This window comes from Stenella coeruleoalba (assembly GCF_951394435.1).
Source record: "Stenella coeruleoalba genome assembly, chromosome: 8".
NCBI classification, from domain to species: domain Eukaryota; kingdom Metazoa; phylum Chordata; class Mammalia; order Artiodactyla; family Delphinidae; genus Stenella; species Stenella coeruleoalba.
The window spans coordinates 28153712-28177681 of record NC_137154.1 but is presented as its reverse complement, the minus strand read 5'-3'; positions in this window follow the sequence as shown (position 1 = coordinate 28177681).

Sequence of the window (23970 nt, the reverse complement as noted above, 5' to 3'; positions counted from 1 at the left end):
CATATATATGGAATCTAAAAAAAAGCTCTGATGAACCAAGGGGCAGGACAGGAATAAAGATGCAGATGTAGAGAATGGACTTGAGGACATGGGGAGGGGGAAGGGTAAGCTCGGACAAAGTGAGAGAGTAGCATTGAAATATATTCATTACCAAATGTAAAATAGATAGCTAGTGGGAAGCAGCCACATAGCATAGGGAGGTCAGCTTGGTGCTTTGTGACCACCTAGAGAGGTGGGATAGGGAGGGTGGGAGGGACAGGCAAGAGGGTGGGGATATGGGGATATATATATATATATATAGCTGATTCACTTTGCCCTACAGCAGAACCTAACACACCATTGTAAAGTAATTATACTCCAATAAAGATGTTAAAAAAAAATGAAGGGATCCTCTCTATTACATTCACAAACCTAGAACAGGGTTTGTGCTTACCTAAGAGACAATCCCAGGGTCTCCTATATGACCATACCCTTCAGTGACAAAATTGCTGTCACCTTGACATATAACTTAATGCAATGTATTGGATTAAACTCAAGAGATGCTTTTATACCAGGATCTAATAAATAGTTTGGCAGCAGGTTTATTTGTATGGGAAGAAATAGCAACTGAAAAGTAGCAGCGTCAACTGGCTGACTGTAACTGTATCATGAGATCTCATTTCACAACACCAGAGTTATAACAGCAGGAGGCTAATTCTGCAATCACAATTTAGGCAAAGCTCTGACAATGCAAGCTGCTCAATTCCATGTAAACAAGAATGGAAGCTCCGTGAGGGATTGGGGAAAGGAGGGTAAGGACGGGATAATTATCCTAGTCATTAAAGAATAAAACATATTCTATCCTGAAAATCAGAAGCAGTCATTGAAGTTTTAGTTACAGTTAAAAATAATGATTTCTCCTAAGAAATCCCTCCTCTTCATATTCACAAGCAGCAGTGCTGTCCTCTTCCACGTTCGTCATTTCTTTTATTATTATCTTCCAGTTGAACTCAGGGAGGAGCATGGGCACTGAAACCTGAGAAATGTGGATTAGAAGGGCCACTTAAGCTATGTGATCCTGGGCAAGTTACTTAACTTTTCTAACCCTCTGTTCCTTCATTTGCAAAATTAGGAAAATAATTGTATTCACCTCAGATTGTTGAAAAGGCTAAATGAGCTAATACCTGTAGGATATGTAGTGTGGTACCTAGCACATAGTAAGATCTTTATAGTATTATTTTTTATAGTATTACTACTACTAATATCCATGTGGCTTACAAGTCCCACCAGTTTTATTAAAAACCAAAAAAGCAAAAAAAAAAAAAAAAAAAAAACACTGTCACATCCTCCCTTCCTCTCTTTCTATCTTATTATAGACCTGGAGTATCCATCACTTGGTCCACTCTGATAGCCTCTCATCTCTGGTCTTTCCCCCTCTGTTTTACTTTACACACAAATACCAAGTTAATGTCCCTAAAGCACACTCTGTTTAAAAACCTTAATTGGGGCCACAATGTCTACAGAAAAGAGTCTAAACCCTTCACTTTGGCACTCAAGGCCTCTGTAATCTGACCACAACCTCCAGCTCTAAATACTCGATCCCTGCCATGCATTTAAATTCCAGCCAGCCTGAACAGAGCAGCCAAGCTCAGCCTTGACTGAGCCTCACAGTTTCCCAGAATGGTCAGGAGGGAATGAAGCCAGTTGGGGAGTGTAAGCTGCATCCAGAGGAGAATGCCAAGGTTTAAAACTAGACAAAAGAAGCCAGATCTGTTGTCAAGACCAAGAGCTAAATTGGGGATCAGGAATGATAGATAAAGCCAAGAAGGTGTGAGGATGGTAAAAGCAGAGTGGAATCAAAGAACGAAGACAGGAAGGAGTAGGATTCAGGGCTTTTTATATGAATAGGGTCAAACCCGCCAAAATGTGCTTTCATTTGGTTTTAGCTCCATGATGTAAAGTGAGGCAGCACAGCTTAAAATGTGACTTAAACAGGACTGGGAAAATAGCGCATTGCATAAAAAATTATTACCTGTAAAATTTCGCCATGGGAATGTTCATCACAGTCCGTTTTTGTAACATAGAACTAGAAAACATATATATGTAAGTAAAATAACTAAGAGGAGTATATTAAATGACTGATATCCGTCGTAATTTTATAATGTATATTCATACATACTTATACATATATTTGTACATATAAATATGTATGCCTGTACATTTATTTATTTATATTTATTTTATTTATATGTATATTTATATGCATTATTATATAAGTTAATATGCAATATGTCTAACATATACATTTATGTATTATATAAAAATATAACATGGGTTTACATATAATATATTATGTATAATTTATACATTTATATGCTACATAAATATGTATTCATATATGTATACATGCATATACATAAGTATATTTACCAGAAGATACACACTAGAATGTTAACTGTGGTGAAGAGCAGTATGGGATTATAAGCAATTCATTTTCTTCTTCCTTGTACATAAGTTGAAAATTTTTGTATATTGAGACAACAACCGGGATAAACCAACTGCCTAAGCCACATAGTTCATCAGAAAGAAATTAGTGGTTTATTTCTCTATGAAAATTCCAAATCCACTGATTATATTAACAGGAATCCAAGAAACAGACTCAGTTATACAAAGAACTTTAACTTCTGAACAAATATATTGATTCTTAAGCGAAACAGTAATAAATAAATGTGACAAAATCAAAGACATTATCCCACCTATAAACTCAGATATATACCCTATATGACTATTAATCTTCTTTAGACGGAGGTGCTCAATAAGCTTTAGAGCACTTTCACAGATACAGTTGCATTTGGTTCTCAAGACATTCCTTTACATTCAGATGCGGAAACCTGAACACAGAGAGACTATGGGCTTTTGTCAATTTCACAAAGTGAAATTTCATAGCAGTGGAGCTAGATAGAACCCAGAGATTCTTGTGAATAACATGAGGTCTAATACGCTATATAGAACACTTAATTGCATGGAGATTTTTGTATTTTTTAAGCTAAATGACATTTTACATGATATATCAAGAATATCTGAATCTTTCTGAAGAGTAATTTAAAAGTTGGAAAGACACTAAATTCTCTGTTATGATTGAACAACATCACTGTCTTGTAACAAATAAAAGGAACCAAACCAAAACAGAGAACAATGGGAAAAATAGATGAAGAAAGTAAGGGAGGGAAAGAGGGAGAAAAGGTGAAAAGAAAAGAGGGAGGGAGGAAGGGAAGGGAAGAAAAAATTAGATTCTTTAAGCAGTAGAGATTCATTTTTAGACAGCGGAAGGTATTTTTATTCTCTCTTTGCACATTTCCTTACAAATAATATAATCCCTCAAATCCACTATTAATATGACATCAGGGACAAATTAAACATATAAACCAAGAAGTCATTAGAATGGATTGATAGGGTTTTGTCTCTGGTGAATTGCCAAACAAAAGAAAAGCAAGCGAGAAACAAGTCTCTCACATTCCATTAAAAATGATTTATTATTTATTAAAGGATTCTAGATATGGATTAACCTTCTCTCACTTTTTTTTTTTTTGGCGGGGGGGGGGGGCGGTTCCTGCTTTGAATCCAAAAGTGCTCTGATAAATGAATCAAAAGGTATACAATTTCTGGTTAGTTTCACTTCTGTCTCCAGGTACTGGGCTATCATTGTGTTTTATTACTTCTACTGTTTTATTTCTCTTCTCACTAATAATCCTTATTGAATTATAGCAATACCCATGGTATCTTCCAGAGTTCAGAGAACTGAGTGTGTTTCCCACTTCCTCTAAAGAATGGAAAATGCTAGGGAAGAAAACCTGAGCTAGTGTCTGAAGCCAATTCTTTCAGCCTCATTAAGACCAGACTGAGGCTATCTATGCTGTGAAAGGGCCACATGGGCTCCCTAAAGTGGATGTTTGGCCCATAAATAAAAACAACAAGCAACGCTTTCTGGTTTTCTGCTTGATGACTTTCCAGCTTACGACGGTACATGTTTCACCCCTTCTCTTGAGTCCAGTTCACATCTCACCCCCTGACCAACAGGGCCCCCATTGATCTCTCCTGCCTTTGAACTCATGTATTATCTGTTCCATCCATTTGGCACTTGCATTGGTATTTTTTTCTATGAACATTTTTTGCCATCCTATGTGGACTATCAGTGTAATTCATAGCCCACCAGAAAGAAACAAATCTCGTTAAGCAGCTTCCCATGCACGGCTCTGTTTAAGTGGTCCGAGGGATGAGAATCATGACTTTAATTGTCAGGTAAGGTCTATGTCTGTCTATAACAATGTCCAAATAGATTCTTTAAGTCATGACTTTACAAAGACAACAACAACAAAAAGAATGGCAGCTTATTCAGTAATTCGTGTTTACTGTACATTAACTATGTAGCAGGCATTGTTGACACAGATATAGAGGACATAGACCCTGCCCTGAAGGATCTCAGACTATTGAGAAAAGAATCAAATAAATAAGGATTATAGTAGAGGATACAGTAAAAGAGCATTCTGAAACTAGAACTTAGAAGGATTTTACTATATTGTGACTTATAAAAGGCATGCAGAGACGTCCTCTTTTAGCATCCTAGAGTCTTTCCTATGAAGAACTACTGAAAAGTAAGCCCTTAACTCAGGAGGGTCTCATCTGACTGAGTGGTCCTCCCAGTTTTGTTTAATTTCTTAATTTGCCCCACATTGATCTCATCTCATGCTAAGCTACACAGGGGTATCACTTTCTTATATCAAGGCCATTATTGAATAAAGACAGCAGTGTATTTTATTCTCCGTCAGAAATTTCCAAAGTTTAGATTTAAAATACAGAAGCATTTTTCCATTGTATCACACAGCTGGTAAAAGCCTCGACAGCAATTATCAGATTTTCTCTCTGTGTAGTGCTAGGTCTTCACATCTCTCCCTGAGCATGTTATGTTCTGAGGGCATCTTGCCCCTCTGCCTCTGAATTTCTTATCCTGAAGCTGTCCCAATGGAAGGGACATTGTTTAGTTCTTTGGGTTGGGGGAGGGTGATTGAGAAGGAATGCTGTTGGGAGAGTGACTTCATTAATGTCCTGGCTATAAAAAACAGCTCTCCCCACTGGATAGAAGAATGAGTACTAAAAGAAATTCCTTTGTAATATTAGTTTACATTGTCCTACCTACCCTCCCCCACTGTAGTCATTTAGGGGTATTTTGGCTCCTTAGTGATGGAATGATGGGAAAGCTATATTTTATACTCCTTTCTAACAACCTCACTTTTACTACATCCCTAGCACCTAGTATAATGCATAGTTGGCACTGAATAAATATTTAACAGACTGGTTCTTAATTTTTTTTTTTTTTTTTGCGGTACGCAGGCCTCTCACTGCTGTGGCCTCTCCCGTTGCGGAGCACAGGCTCCGGACGCGCAGGCTCAGCGGCCATGGCTCACGGGCCCAGCCGCTCCGCGGCATGTGGGATCCTCCCGGACCGGGCCACGGACCCGCGTCCCCTGCATCGGCAGGCGGACTCTCAACCACTGCGCCACCAGGGAAGGTCCTTAATTATTTTTAATTGAAATTTCCATGACAGAGTCTTTAATGCAAGTTTTCATCGTACAAAAACCCATTTTTATATCCATCATTGCAAAGTCTAGGCATACACTGTCCATTATGGCAGCCACTAAGCCACATGTGACTAGTGAACATTTTTAATGTGATTCATTCAAGTTGAGATGTGCTATAAAGTGTAGATACATATGATATTTCATAAACTTAGTATGAAGAATGTAAAATATCTCATTAATAATTTTTACACTGGTTACATATGGTATGTGATATTTTAGGTTAAATAAATCATTAAAATTAACCTTACCTTTTTACTTTTAAAGAAATGTCATCAGCAGAAAGTTGAAAATTATACATGTGGTTCGCATTATATCTCTACTGGACAGCTCTGCTCCAGACAAGATCAGACAACCTTTTTTTAAAAACAAATCCAAGTGAATTGTGCATTTTCACAATAAGGGCCAGAAGAAAAAAATCCAGGTTGTGATCCATTTGCAGCAGTGCTCAGTCAATATACCAAAGTGATAAAAGATCTGGGGAAACTGTACCATGGTGGAACCTGGGATGAGATGGGAAGAAAGACTTGGAGGTAAGCTTCAGAGTTGCCATGAAGACTTCTTACATCTAGTCTGTCACTGATTTGGTTGGTATCTTAACAACCTGCCTTGGAGTCCTACAGAAATTTATTGTAGGATACACCATCCTACTGGTAGTGAGAACTGTTGGGGCTTCCTGCAGTGAAATGGGAGTGGAAACATTGTTGACGATAATCTTAAGTTACAATTACAAGAAGTAAAACCTATTCATTGAAGCAAAGTTAGAGGTACACCAAGCAGGTTAATACAAATGAAAGCTCTCTATAGTTTCAGAGCAGATAGAAGATAGTCATCAGTCCTGTAAAAGCATTTATGTTTCACTTCCCTTGAATTAATTGCTATATTTTTCATTAAAAATCATCTTACCCTGTAGAGAATTTTCTTGGGCAAAGAAAAAAGATCCTTTATTTTAACTTAATAAAATATCTTGATAAATATGATGATTCATTATAGTAGTGATTTGTTCACTTTACCTTAGAACAGTCTCTGAATTCTCTGGTACTGCTGTGGACCAATCACTTTAAAATCTCTGGTACTGTTTTCTCATTTGTATAACAAGTATAGCAATGCCTTCTATGTTTACTTTACTTAGCTATCCAATGGGAAGTTATAGTCTTCTAATAAAAATTAAAGGGGTGGGGGCTTCCCTGGTGGTGCAGTGGCTGAGAGTCCGCCTGCCGATGCAGGGGACATGGGTTCGTGCCCCGGTCCGGGAAGATCCCACATGCCGCGGAGCGGCTAGGCCCGTGAGCCATGGCAGCTGAGCCTGCGCGTCCAGAGCCTGTGCTCCGCAGCAGGAGGGGCCCCAACAGTGAGAGGCCCGCGTACCGCAAAAAAAAAAAAAAAAAAACTGAGGGGGAAATATCAGCATGGATATTTGAAAGAACTTGGGGTGAAATTAGTCCTGACATGAAAATTGCCACTTTCTGACTTAGGAAAGTTGCCTAACCTCTCTGACCCTTGGTTTCTTCTTTTCTAAAATGCAATAATGATATAGATCTTACAAGATCACTGGAGGATTAATTGAGATCACTTATATGATGCTCTTAATACAGAACCTAACACATAATAAATGCTCAGAACAAAGCAGCTGTTATTTAGCATCCATGTGCTCAACAATAAAGCTGATATTCTGATATGTGTGTATATATACCTATAGATAATCAATATGTATAAATTAGGTATACAGATGGATTAAATGACTGGGAATGCCCCCAACTCCAATTAACTTCACAGAAGAGACCTGCTTATGAGTCTCATCTCAATGGCATTTTTGTTTCCATTTTTCACTTAAGATTAAATAAGCCCATTGTAAAATATTATAGGTTAAATGGAACTTTGCACAAAATGGTAGATTTGCTTAAATGAACTTAAAAGTACGAGGCATGAAGGTAGGTGAATATGAGAAGCTTCCAAGGAAAATGTTCAAATTCTTTTGCTGGATTTTAGATAATGCCCTGGAGGAAAAAAAAATCTTCACATGATTAAGACTTCTAAGAACATCACAGAGTTAATCACAAGGACCTTCTCTGGGCCTTCTGAATTAACCACAAAGAAGTTTTAGTATCACCCCTAGTCTTAGAAAAAAAAATCACCTCTCTCCTGAAAACATTTCTTATTGTTTCTCAGTAGAAAAAGGAAGGAAGAGAAATAATAGAAGAAGAAGGAAGAAAGGAGGGATGGAAGGCAGGCAAGAAGGGGTGAAAACCAATCAAAGATCCCTGGTTGGATCTCTATTCAGACATTTCCCATTTTCTTCCTTCATTATCTCTACCAATGACAGTCTAGCGCACTTTAACCGGAATTTTTCCTCTGCCAGTAACATGAGAGATTAAAAATAGGTCATTGTTCTTTTAGAAGTCAGCTCACTTGTGAAGAAGTTAAAAAAAAAAAAAATTAAAAATCCAACTGTCATGCTAATTGGATCCTTAAATTGTTATTTCAGCTAAGTTCTCAGCTCAGTAAATGGCTTTTATAGACCCAGGCGATGGGCCATCCCCGTACCCTGGTTATCAAGCTGGATATACTGTATGCTTCCCATTGTTACTCTCCTTAACTATTCCGGGATTGAGATTCCTGGAAATCACCTTGCCTGTCAATGGAAACCACACCCTGAGTCACATGTGGACCCACTCCCCCGCCACTCACAGCTGGTTCCCAACTAACTGCACAGTGAGGAGGAAACAGACTGCTGGGTGTCTTACTTGTCCCTCCCTATGCCTGAAAAGACAGGGAAGACTGAACAGTCCCCTTGTAGTTTTTGCTGAGTCCACCCTGCTGGTCAGTATAGAACCAAACAGCCTCACCTGCCTGATGAGTGCGAGTCAGACTATATGTTACGGGCCTCTGAGCCAAGCCAGCAGTGTCATTGTTATAATTTTCATAGTTTATAGCAATAATAATAGTATTTCACATTTATGTATCACTTCAAATATTACAAAGTGTTTTCTTTTACTACATTATCACATTTAACTGTGCTTGAGCCAGAATGGAGATGTAGAAAGAACTGTGGAGATGAGCAAATCCATGTTTAAACTCTAGCATTGCCAGTTATTAGCTGTGTGACTCTGTGGCAATTACGTAACCTCTCTGAGCCTTGGTTACTCATGGGTCAAATGGGGAAAATATCTAAAGTTCTTGTGAGGATAAAATGGACCAACATATGTAAAGTTTCTAGATACATCTCTAGGTCCAGGGTCATATTATAGTCACCCTAGCATCCATGAGGGTTCAGTCTCAGGCAGGAGGAGGAGGAAAGGGAGGAGGGAGAGCTGGGAAAGAGGGGTGGGAGAAGTAGAAAAGAAGCTCCCCCAGCTAATGAAGTATAATATTTACCACTAGCAGAGTGTTCACTATCTGTGGTGAATGCTACTCCCTTCTGTGTGTTATCTAATTTACTCTTGCAATAATTCTGTGACATGAATATATTATTCTCAATTTAGTGATATGGAAATTAAGTGGAATTTAAGGAACTTGCCTAGATTTGCACAGTTGATAAGTGGAGGAGCCTGGCTTAAAACCCAAATCCATCTGAACAAATAGCCCATGCTCATAACAGTGTTTCCACCCAGAATCTACCATATTCCTCTAAAAGTGTACAGGTCATGGGAACACAGAACGCTCTCCCTTCAGTGGGAAGTTATAACAAAAGTATAGTTCTGTATATAGGAATATGAAGTAAACAATTATGCTTTTGCATACATTGCCTTATCATAGCAATTGCAAAAAGTAAGCAAGACTCATTTTCTGAATCCTACAGATAAGAAATTGAAGGTGTGTGTAATCGGCTAAATCTCACATAGGTAAGAAGTAAAGTCAGGACTTGAACCCTGCTTCTCTAACTCGAAGACCAAGGCTTGTTCTCAGACACACTGCCTGTCATGCAAGGTGAGACAGACCTGGTTCTGATGGATTCTGTTCCCCAGGAATGCAGGAGTCTTTGCTAGTGCACTGATTGCCCGGAAACCCCTTCAGCATGACTTTAGTCCTGTTTCCCACCTACATACAGTTGAACTATTCACATTAATAGCATGAAAAAGTTGCAGATGGCTGTTTCCTGGTCTTCAAGCAACCATGAAGACGAGGAATATTCTACTTTCTTAGGACCTGTCACCAGATGTTTAACATTGATAGATATATTATCAAAACCAATGTATTTTCCAACATCATAAGTGTATGTGTGTGTGTGTGTGTGTGTGTGTTCACATGTGTGTCGGAGCTGAGTAGTAGACATGTGGGTTGTGAAAGTGTTGTTTCTAATCTTAATTTTCAGAGAAAAAAAATGTAACTTTTAGAGACATTTGACTTAGTCCAAGGCAGCAGTTTCAGGTCATCTAGACCCAGCAATCCTTGGACTAAGTAATGACATTGGTCCCATCTCCCATCTCATAGCCTCACACTCTTGCCAGCCTACTTCTTCCCAGTGCTTGTGCTGCCTTGTCCCACCCACGTGCACTATCCACCTTTTACCTACACGGGAGACCACTACAGAGCCCACTAAGAATGCCTTTGCAAGGCATGCAGGGTCTTCCCTTCTTTTCCCTTTAATTCTTTTCCTAAATCGTTCTGTTCTGCTTTCCAGTCCCTAGGTCCTGCTGCCGGACAGTGCGTGTTATCTTTCTTTTGCCTTCCAGATCCACACTTTACCCTTGACCTACTTGGCCTCAGTCCCAGGTGGCTGATTTGTATGGTCTACATCAACATGTGACTGTGCCGTCTGGCTTCCAATTGGTTTGGCCAGCGGAGAGCTCCATCAGGATACCACAGGGAAGAGAAAGAAGTCCGGGCATTCCTTCCTCCAGCTTCCTCCCCATGGAGTGTCCTTGGACCGGTCCAGCCTCCGGACTGGTCAACCCTCCTCTCGAGGGGCCTTGTCTGTACTACTCTCTCCTTACACTCCGGTAACCGTTCCTCGGGCAGTATCCTTTTGGGCTTAGGGTAGTGTAAGTTCCTCTGCTTTTACCTGCCTTGGGATACAATCCTTTGTGGTTTTGCACACATCCTGCACACATTTTTATAAACAGGTCGTCCTTTATTACACCTTCTTTAAATTAGCCTATTTTGAATATACATCTATTTCTTGCCGATATGTTGACTGATACCTGTACTAACCCCATGTTATATACTACCTTTAAAGTCTCAATCTGTCATCAATCTTACACCAATGGCTCAAACTGAGGCCCACTGGATGACTGTAAAAATTCCCCAAATAGTCTCCCTGGTCAACCTTAACCTTTCCACTGCATCCTATACCACACAGCCTGAGTGATCTTTCTAAATTAAAATCTGATATTATTTTCCTCTTTAAAGCCTTTAGTGACTTCCCATCTCCTTCAAGTTAAAGTCCATGTCTCTTAGCATCCAAGGAGGTACACCTACCTACCTCTTCCTCTGCTTTCCACTTTCCCTGCCCTCTTATTGTGGGTCCCACCCATTCACAAAGCAGACCCTGAAACAAGGACTCAGGTAAAAGTAACTTAGTTGGGAGATGCTCTAAGGAAGAACGAAGGACAGGGAAGTGAGAAAAGACCCTGAAGTGTGCATTAAAAAGCCAGGCAGGGGCTTCCCTGGTGGCGCAGTGGTTGAGAGTCCGCCTGCCGATGCAGGGGACATGGGTTCGTGCCCCGGTCCGGGAAGATCCCACATGCCGCGGAGCGGCTGGGCCCGTGAGCCATGGCTGCTGAGCCTGCGCGTCTGGAGCCCGTGCTCTGCAACGGGAGAGGCCACAACAGTGAGAGGCCCGCGTACCGCAAGAAAAAAAAAAAAAAAAAAAGCCAGGCAGCTCCAGTTCAATTCTACTGGAGGGCTCCTGTGAAACTGTGGGGAGTGGGCCTCAGGATTCCCCACCAAGGGACCAAAACGTTAACCACTGACTCCCTTCTTCCATTGGTTGAGGGTCACTCTTGGGGTTGTTAACCCCCAAACACACCCAAGTTGCACAGATCTGCAGTTGAGCAAATGCCTCTGCTGCCAGACAAAGTCCCCAGGTGGAGAAGCAAAGAGTCTCAAGTGTTTAAACTGGGGAATTGTCTACAACAGCTTCCGGTGAAAGCAAAGGTAAACTTAAGGATGTGGGTTGATACATTAACGACATCTATTACACCCACTCTGCTCTGCAACATATTCTGTGCCTTAGAAATGCCTAACTACTCCCTGTCTCATGCACTTTTGTCTTTTCAAGAACTTCTGTATTCCATTTCTTCAATCAGAAAGTCCACTAGTCCCACCTCTTTCTCATACAACTCCCAAAGCCCAACTAAAATATCACCTTGGAACAACATCCCAGAAAGAACAATTTGTGTTTTCCTAAGTTCCTAGATCATTTGTTTATAATTTTATTTTAGAATTCAGACCCATAAACTTATATTACATGATATTTTATTTCTCCTCCCCCACATTTATTAAGCTGAATGATCTTAGCTTAGTTTTGTTGGCATCTTTGAGCCTCAGTTTCTGTATCTGAAAAATCAGAAGGATACATACCCCACAGTGTTAAAAAGTTAAATGAGCTGGCATATCCAGAGGGTCCAACACCGTGTCTGACCCCCGTAGTAAATGATCCAAAATGTTTAGTTCTCTTCACTCTATTTAACCCTTTGCCTTGTTTTCATCTCTGTATCTCAGACACCCAATCTCAATTCCCGGCATGTATCGTTATATAGTAAGAATGTCTTGATAGCACTAAATTATCCCATGATGTTCCCATAACAACCCTGTTACAGGCAAAACAAGGATGATGGATCTTGAGAAAGAACTTTAAAATTTTAAATTGCTGGCAAATAAATGTTTTGTATTGGGAAAAAGAAGAAAACGATATGTCTGTAACCTTGTAGTCCCTCCCATTATGTCAGAATATAGGGTAGAAACTCCTCTATGGAGAATTTCAACTAACTGTAGTAATGATAAGCAACTGGACTCCAGGAGTTCTGAAATGATCTGACCTGTGGAGAATTGCTTAAAATGAAATTGTTCTTCCTCAGTTTGAAATGGTCACTTACTCCTTCTTCTGAAAAGCAATTTCAAGTACAGAACAGGTTAACTAAAATGGCATACATTTTAAAAACTCAATATAAATGACTGAACAGATCAAAGTGAGAAGTGACTTTGCCCTGAGAGTATGATGAGTTGACATATGTCCTTTTAAAAAAACTAAGATTTGAGTAAAAATGTTTTGTTAGAAATACGATACGACTCAGGGCCTTAAAACAACTTAGAGGAGGGAAACCAACAATGCTTGGAGAAGGTTCCTTGAGTCATTTTGTTTAAAATGTGACATCAGTATTTTAGAAATCATGGCAACCTGACAGTCCTCTTAGTGTTTGATTGTGAGCTCTCAGCTGCCCTCAACTCCTAGGGTATCAACTGAGGTTCCCTGCAACTCTAGGGGAAGCAATTTGTTTTAGCGTAAAGTATAAACTGGTTCTTAGGAGAATTCAACCATTGTTGAATGGAAGAGTGAATGACTGAATAAAATAATGACATTAAGAAAATCATTCTTGGACTCAGTTTCTTTGCACATTTAGGGAGAAGGTTAGATGATGATCTCTAAGGTACTCTCAATTCTATAATGCAAGTAGAAAGAGTTCTCTAATGACAGATGTTTCCTCCTGTCATTGAGAGAGACGAGAAGGCAGGGATGGATTTCATTTTCCACAGAGTAAGATTAGTCATGGATGTTGAGAAAAAGATGATTACCCATTGAGCTGAAATCAGAATAAAAACAGTATAAATGATAAATGAAAGTCTGTGTGCAGGACAAAGAAAAAAACAACTTTAATAAGAAATTTGGTGTTTGTGGCAGAAGTGATCCATCAATCACTCACGTTAATGAATCCTGGAAAGGCAGGAGTACATAGCTGAATGGTGTTTACGAGTATAGATTTGGAACTACATTCACTTGGGTAAGATTCTGGTTCTGCCCCTACCAGCTGAGCTGCCTTTAGCAAGTTACTTGAACTTTTCACATCTAGTGTTCTCTACTGTAAAAGAGGGAGAAAAACCGTATGTTCTCTAACAGGGTTCTTGTGACTATTCAACAAGTTAATATATGTAAAATGTTTAGAATGGTGCCTGTCATGTGATGTGTGCTCAGTAATTACTAGGAATTATTATCATTAGTTCTCCAGTGCATTCAATTTCCATAAAACATCAGAGAAATAAATCATAAACACTTTTTCAAAATGTATCAGTATAGATCAATAAATTCAGACTTAGCTGGAAGAATGTGCTTGAGAGAGAGTCACCTTGTTATAAATTATTATTAATCATGATGATAATGATTACCATTTATTTATTGCCTACCCTGTCTTATAGGAGCTGCCCAAGGAACTCTATATTTTCATTATTGCATCCTACCAACAAATCTACGAAGGAAAATATCATTATATAAATTGAAAAACTGGGGCTCAGCTATGTTAGTAAAAAGCCTTGTATAACAACTTTGAATCCTGAAGAACCAGAGCTCAAAATTATGTCTAATAGCTCTGGAGCTCATTTTTTTCCACTTAAACAAACAGAACACTATACCCATGAAATTAAAGTTTAACTGGATGGACTTCAAGAAAAAGCAATGCAGAAATAGAAAAGATAGGAAAATTACCAGATGGGTTAAAGACTAAATATTGAACCTGGTTGAGGATGACCAAGAACATAAATGCATCCCAACCTTCCCATTTTAAAGATAAAACATCTGGACTAGAAGAGTTTAGCTAGTTACTCCTCTGACCGTTGAGTGTCTTTTAACTCTGTATGGTCAACACAGCTGGAAGAAACTTGAGAAATAACACAAGATCAAGGGAAAAGATATGAAGCGGGAAACAAAAAGGTAGAATGAAAATAGTTAAGATCCCTCAGGAAACTAAGGAAAGAGAGGTGTGAAAGAATCTGGCTGCAAGTCAGAATCTGCAGCAAATCACTTGATTTCCTAGGTAATTAGATTATGGAGAGAAGTAAATGACAGATGACACCGGCTAGGGTTAGGGTTGCTGCAGTAGAGGTGCTGGGAATGATTACATAAGGAATATATATTTTCCAAATAAGTGTGCTACAGCTCTACCAGTTATCTATTGCTATGTAACCAAACTTCCCAAAATCAGAGGCTTAAGGTAACAGCCATTTGTTTGCTCAAGATTCTGCAGTTTGGGCTGGGTTCACCTGCGCAGCTTTCGTCTGGTCACTCCTGGAGTCCCCCATGAAGCTGTAATCACGTGGCAGCTCGACTGGAGCTGGATGGTCCTATGTGGCCCCAGTCACACTTCTGTTGGTTATCTGGGGTTGTCAGCCAGAGAACCTTGGTACACCTCTACATGGTCTCTTCAGCAGACTAGCCCAAGCTTTAAATATGCTGGTAACAGCATTCGAAAGGATAAATCTCAATGTTTCAGCACTGAAGAGTTTGATGCTTGTGTCAGTGTGTTGGTGTCCAATCGATCAAGGCCAGTCATAGGACGAAACCCAGACTCATTTTAGGAGGGAACTATTCAAAGGCATGGATACTGATAGGCATAAAATTAATTGGGTATCATTGCTACAGTAATCTACCACCATGGCCAAAATAATAAACAGATGATATAGACATAGATAGATACAGATATAGATATAGATGTAGATGTAGGTGTAGATATAGATATACAGATATAGATATAGATAGGAAGTGGGGGAGTGAGCTTAGTTGACATTAAGAGAATAGAGTTTAAGGTGGAAAGAAAAATAAGTATAAATACCCTAAAATTGGAAGATGCTTAGCATATCAAGAAACAGCAAGGAGGCCAGCACTGCTGGAATCAAATACATAGGAGAAAAAGTAGTGTGAAATTATTAGCCAGGTATGCAGTGATCAGATCATACAGGACTTAGCCTTAGTTCAGGGTCCTAGAAGCAAAACCTAAAACAAGAATTTGTGTGAAATTGATTTACTGAGGGAGTCCTTTTAAGAGAAGGAAATGAGGTAAGCAGTACAGGATAAGGGGAAACCAAACCAAAGCAAAACAAGAATGTGGGCTCAGCTAGAGACTAGCTTCAGCTCAACGCCATAAGGAGCCCTGGAGAATTAAGTGCACTACAGAGTTGGTTCCAATTTGTAGCAGGATAAATGGCCTTTTGTTCCCTCATGTCATTAATCATTATCAATAAGCTGCTCCTGGGAAGAATTGGGGGGGACGTAACTCCCCAGGTGAGGCAGCTCCTGTACCACCAAGGGCAATTCTCAGGAGAAGTGGCAGCTGTGATTGAGCCCCCATCAGGTAGGCACACTGGCCTGGTAAATGATAACTGGGTGAAGCACTAACAGCATCTACCACGATCCACCCCTTGCACCACTCAGATCCACTTGCTTCTCACATGAACTTCACTCTCTCCAGACAATGTTTATCCAGGATTCCAGTTGGTCACAATGTCAAGGAAAGTTTATAAGAGGAGGGTTAGTGCTGCTGCTGTTGATCCCATGGCTGTAACTGATACTTATCATCTCCTTCCTCCATCACTCATGCTGGATTCCCCTGCTGGCTCATCCAGCACTTCCACTGGACTGCTAGCTTGCCCGGCAGGGAGGCCCCCATCTATGAGGGATCTGAGTCTGTGATTACCATGCTCTTCTCAGAACATGGTTGCACCTGCACATTCCAGTATAAAATGTGCATGAGACTGACAAGAGATGCCCCAGCAACTGCCAAAAAACATGTAGCAACAACTCTATCTCTTCACGATAATCAAGGTCAATCACTCCACTTTGCCTGCTGACCTACAAGCACAAGGTATCCAATCTAGTGGCAGTTGTAACTTTAAGTTTAGTGGAACTCTTACATATCCACTAGAAGTATTGTTCCTCTCTGGGACTCAGGACCTTTAGATCAAGGATCAGCAAACTTCTTCTTTAAAGGGTCCAAGAGAAAATATTTTAGGTCTTTAAGGCCACATTTAGTATCTGTCACATATTTCTCTTTTTAAATATATAACCCTTTAAAAATGTAAAAACTATTCTTAGCTCATGGAACTATGAAAAAACAGGCTGAGGGTAGGATTTGGTACATTGGCTCTGGGCTGCTGACCCTTGCTTAGACCCACAGAGCCTAAAGTTTGGGGACAGAAAACAGAAATTACCTAGATGGGTCTCTGAGAGTGACCATGAGCAGGGCCACTCTACTTCCACCCCTAAGTTCTTGAATCCATACATTCTACTTACTGGAGACACATAAATAACAGCCTTATGAGAAGAAACACCTGCTGTTGGGTCTATACTTAGCTTTGACTCTGTCAATGTGGTTACCTCATTCATAATCCACTGTGCAAGCACTGGGGTACCTGGGGTGATCAAGAAGAGATGCTGGCTGATGTCAACTGGCCAAGACATTTTGTCCACTTGAATATTTAGTGGCACTGATTGTTCTCTGGTGGCATTCAAATGCAATTGAGAGGTTGCCACATTCTGAATTTTCCCTTAGAATTGCATAATATCAAACAGACCAGCTTCCTCTGAGCTACCAGTCTCCTCCATTCTTGCTGTTACACATTTTGAGAAAGATAAGGGGGGTGACGCCCAGGTGTGATATTTTAACTCATCAAACTAAAATGTCATAGTGTCCCTCTTGTGTCCTTTCCTTACCCTCCATCTGCAGCTCCCTTAATTCCCCTTCCACCCATAATGTTGTCTGATAAAATACAGGATGGGTAGCTAAATCTGAATTTTAGATAAACAACAAATAATTTTTGATTTGTGTATGCTCTATCCAATATTTCTGACATACGTCTACTAAAAAAGTACTTGTTGTTTAGCGGAAATTCTAATTTAACTGATCATTCTGTATTTTTATTTGCGAAATCTGGCAAACCTATGTATCTAAATATCACTACTACTGTTGCCCTGTTTCATGCCCTGATATTCCTCACTTTTATTCCAATTCTCTAGTCATATTTCAAATTCTCTTAACCACATGTGGTTTCCTAAACATACTTTCACAGTCCTCTACCTCTGCCTGCCCTTGATATTCTCTCAGCCCAGAGTGCCCCCCCCATCCACTCCTATATAGAAGAAAATCCAACTCATCCATGAAAGCCCAGCTCAGACATCATACTTCTGTGAGACTTTCCCCCAGTCTTCCTGTCAAGTTTAATTGCTTTTTCACTTTTGCTCCCACAGCAATATATTTACCTATAAGACAAAATGTATTTCATTCAGCCTTATATTTTCATTAGTTGTTTGTATACTTTCCTCTCCCATTGAAATTTTAAGCTCCCCACCAATTTATCCTTTATTATTTCACCAAAACCAAGTAAAATATATTGAACATAAAAGATAAAAAATATTTTTCCATTTCAATTGAATTAGACCACACGTCAATATTATCTGGACTAAACATGAAACATGGTTCCACTGGCAACAATTAGCATTGATTGTAAAAATGAGAGTCTTTTGGATGGTGTTTTGCCAGTTTGAAAGACAGTTTTGGAAATGGTCTAAAATCCATGGCAAGAGCAGTTGATATGAGAAGGGCCAACACTAAATATTTTTTTAGAGTAGTAATTTAAAAATCATACTATATTAATAACAATGTAAAAACTCAACATTTGAAAGTACAACCATTAATAAAGTAAAATGATTTGGGAAACACACAATAAAGGGTATGATTATTTCGTAGTCACATGCCAAACCCATCATACCTCATTTTAGAAGCACCATTACTGAAGGTAAAATTCCTGGGTTTGTTGTATCCCATGATCAAATCAGCTCGTCTCTGCTACATGGTCTTAAAAAAATCAGCTCATCTCTGCTACATGGTCTTAAATCATGCTTAACTCTTCATCAGTAGTATTAAATATCCCCCCTGATTCTAAGAAGCCCTGCTGGAAACTCTTCAAACCAATAACAGGTTATAAGCAGTATTACATTCAGAAGTCAACACATCTGGACAGGCATGAAAAGAGCAGCAGTCCTAGAATATAAAGGATGTAGGGGAGAGTTCCAGCTCCAGCACTTCCTAACTCGATAACCCTGGGCAACTTCCCTTCCATGAACTTTTTTTTGTTGTTGTTTTTTTGTTTTTTTTTTTTTTTGCCGTACGCAGGCACTGTTGTGGCCTCTCGCGTTGCAGAGCACAGGCTCCGGACGCGCAGGCTCAGCGGCCACGGCTCATGGGCCCAGCCACTCCGCGGCATGTGGGATCCTCCCGGATCGGGGCACGAACCCGCGTCCCCTGCATCGGCAGGCAGACTCTCAACCACTGCGCCACCAGGGAAGCCCTCCATGAACTCTTGTGTCCTGATGATCATCAGTTCTTCTGAGGATCAAGTACAGTAATCTTCAGTAAAAAGAGCATATGAAAGACATTTTTTTTTAAAGGAAATGCCAGTTGTATTTGGAGGTTAAATTAATTTACAACAAAAAGTTCTATCACCAAGTCTCAGCCCCTTGTCCCTAGTAGTACCATTTTGATAACTTCAATCAACCAAGTAACCTGGTGGGAAGAATGTTTCCTTTAACATCTATGTCCATGTGGCAGTTGGTCAACTGTTATGACAAAAGTGTCTCCTTGTGGCTTTAATAGTCAGCCCCACACCTGCTTTGGAGAAAGTGAGGTGTGCTAGTCTACATTTCCAATGGCAGTAACTCCCCTGAGCTGGGTGGGACCTTGGTACCAGCTCTGCAGTGAGGAGCTTGGTGCTTTTGCCTCTAGCAGCTTCCTGGAGTTTCATTCCTTAGGCCCTTCTTAGATGACACTTGTTAAGATTCCTTGAGAATGGAGTGAGGAGTTCTGTTTATAGCAAATGACAGGCCTCCTTCACCAGCTTTGCTGAGGCAGGGAGAAAAGAAAATGATTTTTTTCTTCTGTCTAGTAGTGGAGACCAAAAAAAAAAAAAAAAAAGGGATGTCATTATTTTGACTCCTGGCTGCCAGGAAGAGTTTCTCACAACTCTAATCAACAGAATACTTTTTTCACACAGAGTTTTGTAGAATGGTAAATGCATCCAACTACTCAGGTTCAAAATAGGTCACCACTTTGGTGTAAAATTGCTTTGGGGGTTGGAAAAGATGGGTGGGGAATAGATTTTTGTGGCAGGGTATACACTGGGGACTAGGCCTATATCTGCTATTATCCTCTTTTAGAAATTCTGATCATCTACATTAAATATCTCTGTACAGATTTGATCTAGCCCCACTTCAGCCCGAGAGCCTAGCATGGTGCCTTAAACAGCCTGGAGGCTCAATAAATATTTTTGTACAAATGAACAAGAAAGAAATAAACAAACATCACCCAAGGGGGGAAAAAGAAATCAAAGATGTAAGACCCTCTCCTCTCTGTAGGAGACTTTCTCCCCAGACAGACAGACATCTGGTGTTTCAAATATTGGGACCCGACCTTGGGTCATGTCTCTCTACTTAGGAGGCTTACCCTTGTTTAAAGTGCAATTCAATCACTTACTGGGCATAAAAATAGTGACTTTTAATTTTATTCACTCCTACATGGCCTACACAAATGGAGGAATAACTTCTACATGATTATAAAAACAATGAATATTCTAAAACAAAATTGGCTTTGAAAGAGAATCAAGACACACTCAAATACATGCAATAACTGTCCCTCTGCAGCCACTGGCTTGTGCCCCTTTTCCCAATATGCTTATAAGATTAAATGAGGCAACATAGATTTAGTGTGTCCACTTGTTTGTGAGAAAGAAGTATCCTAGCAATCATCCCTTCAAAACGAGTACAACCTTGTTGGAATCAGGGTCTCTGTCTACCTAACTTCCAGCTCCTACCACCTAACTTATTTAAATAGTAAGAATTCTCCTTTCTTCCTACCACTGACAGTTTCTTTGGTTTAAGTGCTCTCTGCACTATATGCCTCCATCTGTTTATTTTATCCTATCAACCTTTATTATCTATTACATGTCAGACCTTATACTCAGCCTTTAGTGTAAGATAAAAAGGGATAAAGAAATGTAACAACAGTCTGTTAAGGGCAAGCAAAATAGTAAAAACCAAAACAAAAAGTCCTTAGGGTAGAGCTCATGATTTCTTAGGCTTTGTATCCCAGTGCCTATCTCACTGGCTGGCACATGCATCGTAAATGTTGATGGAAAGAAATGCTTCCTAAAAGAGATAAATACAAGTGCCCCTCGTATTTAGGGGCAGTTTCAAAGAAGCTGAGGCCTGAAGGATGGGTCAGCAAGTAGATGAAGAGGGGAAGGGCACGCCAAGGAGAAGTGACATGTGTAAAGGCAGGAGGAATGATCGCTGGGTGCTGATGGGCTCAGAGGGTGGAGAGTAATTGGTATGGCTCGTGTGTTGATATCAACTTGTGTTGGGAATCGTAGCAGGAGATGAACAGGAGAGGGGTGGTAGGAGACAGAATCAGGGGCCTTGAGGTTGTCTTAAGCAGTTTGGACTGTTAATACAGTCCAAAAGATTGTCTCTCTGCAAATTAATTGACAAGATAGAAAATACAGTAATCTATTTAACTTGCAACATGTGACTGTTACATATCCCAGGTTAAATCACAATCTCCTTGGGGCCAATTCCTATGTAAGAGTTTATTTGTTGAATTCTAGATGTGTAACATCGTGCTATTCACAGAAGGAAATCATCATCATCACCACATCACTACTATCACTGTCACCATCACTGTCACCACCATCACCATCACCACCATCATCTAACATTTTCTGAATTCTTAGTGTATACCATGTCCTGTGCTGACCTTTCAAATGTCACAAAACCCCCATTGGGGTAGGTACTGCACTTGCTATACACATGAGCAAACATAGGCTTGTGGAAAATTAGGTAACTTCTTCAATTCCATATGCTTACCAAATGTCAGAGCAGTTAAGATTTTTAATTAACTTTAACTTCAGGCTTTATCCCCCTGCCTCTCTTGATAAAAATCTGTTGATTTATTCAATTCATATTTTTCCTACACCCCCAAATAGTTGCATTTGATGATCCATATAACTCTATTTTACTACGGTTTCTTTTGTTTTCAGCTAACAGTGTGATGAGGTGTGCGATGTGGACAGACATTGTATCAGGTCAGCCTAGTCATCTTCCTTCTGGACTAGGTATGAACCCCACCTCACCCACCCCCATCAATCATATACATTTATTCTGGTAAATCAAAAAGTGCAGAAGTCTGAGTACATTTCACTAGCAATGATAAAGTTTCTCTCCTCTTTATCTTTCCTAAATTGACAGGTATCATTAAAACCTCCTCCATAAAACTTTTTACCAGCTAACTAAGTCCCAGTCTCCATGGGAAGAATAAATGAAGGCACATTTTTTTAAGTGTATAAACTGAATCTTCAGAGGTACAGCGTTGGAGGTTGCCATGGAAACTTTTCTCTCTCCTTCCCACTGTTTTTGGCAAGTTTTTTTATTAAACAAAACAAAAAAATTTTAAATGCCCTCATTAGCCTCATCTCCATTTCCAACAGAGTCAGATCATTTTTTCCAAATGTCTTATGGCCCAAGTCATTGGCTCACAATACACTGAACACTAACAGAAATACGTATTTTGATTCCCCAATATTGAGAACTAAGGACTGAATTCATTCACTTCCTCAATCAGTACATGTAATCTAGGACTCCGTCTCTGTAAAGCTCTAATTTAGGCCCTTTGTGAATATAAACTTGTAAAAAGGTCCTCACTTCAAGGAGTCCATCATCTATTGTGAGAAATAAAATAAGTACATGGCTCTGATTTAAGGCAGCATATAAGAGAATTTCAAAATGACATAAGGGTTCACAGAAAAAAGCATTCATGTCCAGCTAGTGCCAGCAGCTAAGTCTTCTTGGAAGAAGTAGCACTTAAATTAATCCTTGAAAGTTAACCACAAATTAAAGGGCATGAGGTAAGGTTTAATTATACTCCATCTCCTAAGTCAGGCTGAAGAGCCTAGTCTTTACTTACTGAAAAAGCTATTTTTGAGTCACAGTGTGATGTGATATGATGCAATATGATATATCTGGATAATAAATCTGAAAGGATCAACCAGTGTTGGGATATGATAGTGTTTCAATTCCCATATATCAAGCTTCAGGTAGAAAAGATTGTCTCTCTGCAAATTAACTGACAAGATAGAAAAAAGGTCACATGAATATTTCTTGTAGCAATGCTTAAATGAAATCCTAGCCAAGAATGAAATTAAACCTCTTATAAAGCACAATGGAAGAGTTTTCAGAGGAAGGCACCATGGTTCTTTCTTGATAAACAATGACTAAACTTTTCTATAGGCAAACTAGCTGTATTCTTCATTTTCCTCATTATTTTCTTTGGTCATAGATTTTGTTCCACATTTTTTCAGTGGTGGAGGTTAGAAACCAGAAACTACTCCTAAATAAGGAATGCTTAAAGTCTGCTCTCCCTGCATCGTCATTTCATTGAGGCAAAGGGCAGAAACTTATTTCTCTTGGGCCTATTAATTCCTGCCACTTATCAGTTACAAGCAAATATTTGTGCATTATGGTAAACTGCTTCTTGAACACTCAGCTAAGATGCTGAGCCTAAAAAAAAATATCATCCTGCTAGATCTTGAGAACTCCTAAAAATTTTTACTCTAAAATTTAACCCAAGAGCTATGACTTGGGTTAAGTCAGCAGTTCTTAGCCTAGCTCTCATAAAAAGAAGTATTTTAAAACAGAGGAACATAGATTTTCAAGAGCAAATTTTTGCTATTTTTAAAGCCTAATTGAAGTTCTCCATACGCATATGGCAAGGTTGGAAATTTCCTTGATTTTCACTGGATATAATCATCTCAGTGTGGTCACACTGCTTATATCTCATACTGATAAGGAGCTCTATCTGGCAGCTGTTTAAGTCCCTGGTTAATTAAAAATGGGAAAACAGATTAATTATTACTTAATATATGCAGTTGGCTTGATAGCTACATTTTTTTTTAGAACGTGAATCTATAGGAGACATAAAAATAAAGATGAAATAATCCATACGTATGAAAATCTGGGACCCAAAAAATTCTTGTGATAGTTCAACTAAATGTCTATTACCTCTGATATCAGATTAAGAAGAATTCAACTCTCACAGGTACTGGAAACAGAACATGGGAAAGGTAAACTGTGATGTAAAAGGGAGGGGGGAAAATAACTACAGCAGACCTTGATAAAAGGAGGCCAGGTTTTCCAACCACAATGATATGAGACTAGAGATCAATTAGAGGAAAAAATCTGTAAAAAATACAAACACATGGAGGCTACACAATACACTACTAAATAACCAAGAGATCACTGAAGAAATCAAAGAGGAAATAAAAAAATACCTTGAAACAAATGACAATGAAAACACAATGACGCAAAACCTATGGGATGCAGCAAAAG